The sequence below is a fragment of the Dendrobium catenatum genome, unplaced genomic scaffold (assembly GCF_001605985.2).
Source record: "Dendrobium catenatum unplaced genomic scaffold, ASM160598v2 fragScaff_scaffold_621, whole genome shotgun sequence".
Lineage (NCBI taxonomy): Eukaryota > Viridiplantae > Streptophyta > Magnoliopsida > Asparagales > Orchidaceae > Dendrobium > Dendrobium catenatum.
Window position 1 is genome coordinate 30,759,040 of NW_021319083.1, and position 6,056 is coordinate 30,765,095.

Sequence of the window (6,056 nt, forward strand, 5' to 3'; positions counted from 1 at the left end):
AGACGGATCTTGGACGGGTTATTGTCTTATTGACCGGTGCGGACGGGTTAAAACGGAAGCAGAAGTTCGTTATTGATTGCAAGAATCAGGAGCGAGACTTCTTGAGCATCTGCATGCATATGGCATCAGCATCGGGTTGGATTTGACAGCTTGTTTTTAGACCAGCGATGGAGGCGGACGAACAGGTCACTTGGGGGGATTTCCGGCTTAGCATGCAGCCGTGAGGAGCAAATCCAACCGACATTTAATTTCCATGGGAAAGGAAATTTAATTTATGGAAATTAAATGTCCATATTCATTATGCTGTCGCGGATTGGAGAAACAGTTCTTGTGGGCTGGTCGGATCGCTGCAAGAAATTATTGTGTGCTTGTTAAAGGTTCAGGAGGTCATTTGGCTTGCGAATGATAAGCTGACCGTCTGCATGAGTTTTGGGACGTCCGGTGTCGGGATCAGAGGGAAGCTGGTTTTGGCATGCGGGTTTGTAGGTGAGAAAGAATCGAAAATCTGGAACAGGCGGATCTCACGGAGACCAGATTTTTTGCTTGATCTTGAATCAATTTTCGATCGGTCTTGACTAGCTTGGATGCAATTTTCTGTTCTTTGATTAAAAGATCGGTTCAGATCTTTAAAGAAGAGATTAAATCTTCTTTGTGGTGGAATTTTGGACTTCAGGTGGAGTCTGGGAGACACTGAGGTAGTGTCGACTGTTCTTGGAGAGCAGGGATGAAAGTGTGGTGCGCTTGGAGATGCGAGGTTGTGCGGTGCACGAGGAGGCCTCAAAGGAGCGCGGGGCACTGGTGACGAGCGGAGCGCTGGTGAAGGTGCAGGGCTCGCTGCACGGGTGGATACGTGCAGGATGTGGTCGGTGACAGACCACATGAGTGCAAGGCGCGGGGCTGATAGCGTTGGACTCTGGCTGGAGGTGCAGGGCGCGGGCAGTGAGGCGCAGGGACCTAGTGGATGCACAGGGTGCGGAAGCCGGGCTAGGGGTGCTCGGGATTGGCTGCGTTGGATGCAGTGCTACAGAAGATCTGTCGGGAGGTGGAGCTAGAATGTCGGTGGATGCTTTTGGCGGAGGAGACTGACAGGATCATTCTTTGACTGTTCTTTAAAGAACAATGTTTATCTTTTTTTTTTTATAAAATCTAGGACCAAGGTGGAGATTGTTAGATATTTGTTCATAGATTTAGGTTTGCTTTTGTGTAGGTGTCTTGTTTGGCATGTATGGCCAATAGTGTTGCTCTTTGTATAGCTTTTGTGCCTATATATAGGAGGTCTTTAGGCTTGTAATAGGCAGCCAAGGGAATAAAGAAGTTTGAAGCATTTTTGGCTCACGGTTCTCTCCCTCTCTAGATCTTGCAACAAGAAGATCTCTCAACAAGATCTTCCTCCCTAGTTTCTACATTTGGTATCAGAGCCCTGGTGGCGATCAAGGAAGGAGGAAGTGTTCTGTCAGAGAGAGGAGGTGGTGGCTGCCGGTGCCGCGATCGGAGGCGACTTTAGCTCGGAGAAAGAAAGCCGGAGGATCTTGGTTCGGTGTGCGGGGTTTTCACGTGAAATCGGGTGCTGGGTTGCCGCAGACGGATCTTGGACGGGTTATTGTCTTATTGACCGGTGCGGACGGGTTAAAATGGAAGCAGAAGTTCGTTATTGATTGCAAGAATCAGGAGCGAGACTTCTTGAGCATCTGCATGCATATGGCATCAGCATCGGGTTGGATTTGACAGCTTGTTTTTAGACCAGCGATGGAGGCGGACGAACAGGTCACTTGGGGGGATTTCCGGCTTAGCATGCAGCCGTGAGGAGCAAATCCAACCGACATTTAATTTCCATGGGAAAGGAAATTTAATTTATGGAAATTAAATGTCCATATTCATTATGCTGTCGCGGATTGGAGAAGCAGTTCTTGTGGGCTGGTCGGATCGCTGCAAGAAATTATTGTGTGCTTGTTAAAGGTTCAGGAGGTCATTTGGCTTGCGAATGATAAGCTGACCGTCTGCATGAGTTTTGGGACGTCCGGTGTCGGGATCAGAGGGAAGCTGGTTTTGGCATGCGGGTTTGTAGGTGAGAAAGAATCGAAAATCTGGAACAGGCGGATCTCACGGAGACCAGATTTTTTGCTTGATCTTGAATCAATTTTCGATCGGTCTTGACTAGCTTGGATGCAATTTTCTGTTCTTTGATTAAAAGATCGGTTCAGATCTTTAAAGAAGAGATTAAATCTTCTTTGTGGTGGAATTTTGGACTTCAGGTGGAGTCTGGGAGACACTGAGGTAGTGTCGACTGTTCTTGGAGAGCAGGGATGAAAGTGTGGGGCGCTTGGAGATGCGAGGTTGTGCGGTGCACGAGGAGGCCTCAAAGGAGCGCGGGGCACTGGTGACGAGCGGAGCGCTGGTGAAGGTGCAGGGCTCGCTGCACGGGTGGATACGTGCAGGATGTGGTCGGTGACAGACCACATGAGTGCAAGGCGCGGGGCTGATAGCGTTGGACTCTGGCTGGAGGTGCAGGGCGCGGGCAGTGAGGCGCAGGGACCTAGTGGATGCACAGGGTGCGGAAGCCGGGCTAGGGGTGCTCGGGATTGGCTGCGTTGGATGCAGTGCTACAGAAGATCTGTCGGGAGGTGGAGCTAGAATGTCGGTGTATGTTTTTGGCGGAGGAGACTAACAGGATCATTCTTTGACTGTTCTTTAAAGAACAATGTTTATCTTTTTTTTTATAAAATCTAGGACCAAGGTGGAGATTGTTAGATATTTGTTCATAGATTTAGGTTTGCTTTTGTGTAGGTGTCTTGTTTGGCATGTATGGCCAATAGTGTTGCTCTTTGTATAGCTTTTGTGCCTATATATAGGAGGTCTTTAGGCTTGTAATAGGCAGCCAAGGGAATAAAGTATATTATAAATATCTTAAATATCCTGAGTCACAAAGTTAAAAGCTTTTTAAATCTATTTTTTTCTCTAACTCAGCAATAGATAATAGTTTGAGAAATAGAAAGAGGAAAGACAAGAGGGAGGAAAGAGAACTTTGGTTTCAGAGGTCGCGCTGCGATTTTTATCAGTCAAGCATGTTGGAAATTTAAACATCTTGCTTTAAGAAATCGTTACCCTATTTCAGTTTTCAATAATTTTGTATTTTTGATAATTTTCTTTATCAAATTTGTGTTTATGTTATAAAAAAATGTGAATAAGTTTGTATTTGTAAAATTTTCATCGCATGACATCTTTATGTGATATATCTCGTTAATATGAATATTTTTTATTGTAATATATTTAAATTTCACAAATTAAATTGAAAAATATAATTTTTTGGAGTTAATGGATAGTATACAAATTTGATAGATTTTTCAGTATTTATGTATTTTCGCATTTCGTACATGTTGTTGACTTATATTTCATAGAAAAATAATATATCATTTGCATGTATACAAGGAAGGCTAACATTTAACACTATAATAAATACAAGTTAACTCTTAAAATATAATATCTTGTGCAAGAAGGTGGGCTGACGCACTTTTCTTTAAATACATGGTTGGTGGTATAATCTTAATTGTATAATGAAATTGATTGATCGAATTACATTAACGAATAGAAGGTTATAACTCTTAAATGGTTATTGAAAGCTGCCTATGAAAATTGACAAATTCAGAGCTTTGACATATAACATATATACATAAGAAAATACCACATAAATAATGAATATCATACCTTACTTCTCATTATTATACTCATGATGATATTTTCCTGATTGATAATACATTAAACTAATTGAAAGATTGATAGCTCATATTAAATTAATATTGATACAACATAGCATATCATATTGATATGATTAATTAGACGATATACTACTCATCACCGTATGTCTAATAGTTTGATAGATATCTTTTGATTCTATTGATCATATTGATTTTATTATTGATTTTTAAAAATTTTATTGTTAATATTAAATAATGATTGATATTGATTATAAATGAATATAAATATTAATTCTTTTGTCTTGCATTGAAATCAGTGATAGAGTTTAAGTTTTTTTTAAGATTTTGTAGCTCATTATATGTGGTTTAAATCATTTCAGGTTAGGGAAGATGTCAGAACCAGTTAAAATGAGATTGTCAGAGATCATCAGATTTTTTTTATATCTTCATTTATTATTTTTTTTTGTCAGGAGTTTGTCATAGATTAATAGTTGTACTAATCTTCTGACTATTGTATATTCATTTTAGGAGAATAATTATAGTAAAATATTTTGAGGCATGTAATTATCAATTATTTTTACTGGATATATAGATTTATTATTTAGAAGTTCTAGTTAATTAATTAGATTAATTGAAAATATAAAATAAATCGTAATTCTTTCAAATTTAATACTCGAGTGTTACAAATTTTGAATGAACTCATGATTGATTGCATGCTTTATTTTGGAGTTGAACATATTTCAATTGATTTATTGGTTTTGAATCGCATTGATTTATGTTAACAAATTTATGAATTAAATTTATCTTTATTGATCTAATACATCTACTATCCTAACTAGATCATTAGAAGGCCACCATTCTATATGACCAAACCATCTAAGATGACTCTCTAATCTTATCTTCCTCTTGAGCTACTCCAATACGTTCACATATATGCTTATTTAATATTATGCCTCTAAGTAAATTCACTCATCCACCTTAGCATCCTCATCTCCATAGCACTTAATATTATGTTTCCCTTTTAATGGTCAACATTCTACACCTGCATAAAGCATTGCAGGTCTTACCACCATCGTATAAAAATTTCCCTTAAGTTTGAGGGAGACTTTTCTATCACACAATAAGCTCGATGCATTCCTCCATTTCAACCATCCAACTTGAAATCTCCTAATAATATCCTCATCTATTTCACTATCACTAAAAAAATAGACCTAAGATATCTAAAGTGTGTACTCTTTATTAATGACTTGATCGCCAAAACTCACAATCCCCCCACTAGATCTATTACTACTAAAATTATACTCCATATATTCGATTTTAGATCCACTCTAACTAAAACTTTTAGACTCTAAAATTGACCTTCATAATTTAAGTTTACCTTCAACTTCCTCTCTAGTATCATCAACACGAAGAATATAATAAGCAAAAAGCATATACCGGGGTAAAACCTGTTGCAAATGTCTAGTGAGAACATCCATGACTAAAGATTATTTTTAATTATAAATTGACCCACACATAAACTTCTTTTTTATAATATTATGAATTATTATTCGAAAAATGTATTACATTTCATTCTAATCCATTTTAAATAACAATAAGATCCGTGTACTAATTAAACTTTCTTATCCCAATAAATAATTGATATTATAGCAGGTCTATAACAGTATGATTAAGGATCAATATAGTCGAAGAAGTATGGCTATATGATAAAGAGAGGGACTCAACAGAGTAACTTGGCCTTCTTTTAGAAAGATTTGGGAGATCAATGCTTTATTTAGGACATTTCTCTTATTGTTTTCTAAAATAGCATTTTAGTACAAAAATTTCTTAAAAGTAACGAAAAAATAGTGAACAAAGGTTATCTCAAAAGAAGCTTAAATGATAAGAGGGGTAGTGCTACCCAGTTACATTTATATCTTGCAATAATGCTTTTAAGATAACTTTTAAAGAAAACAACTTCTACCTATCTCATTAATAACTAGCAAACTTTATCATTTCTTAGCACTTGATAGACAACAACAAGTACTACTACTACTACATCAAGCCCTTATCCTACTGTGGGGTTGGCTATATGAATCTTTTTTTTTTCCATTGTGTCATGCTAAAAATTAAATTCTCATTTAAATCTAATAAAGAAATGTCATTTCTTATATTTTTTGACCAATTTTTTAAGATCTATCTCTATCTTTCTTAACATAAGTCAAATCTAATACATCAACTTTCCTAATCAGGTCATCGAAAGGCCTCCGTTTTAAAATCCTCTTATTAAAAAGACCTCTAATTAAGATCCTATTATGATACACCTATCATCAAGGAAGGCGAATGCCCATGACTGTTCTTATTCTGTAATAAAAGCACCTAGGA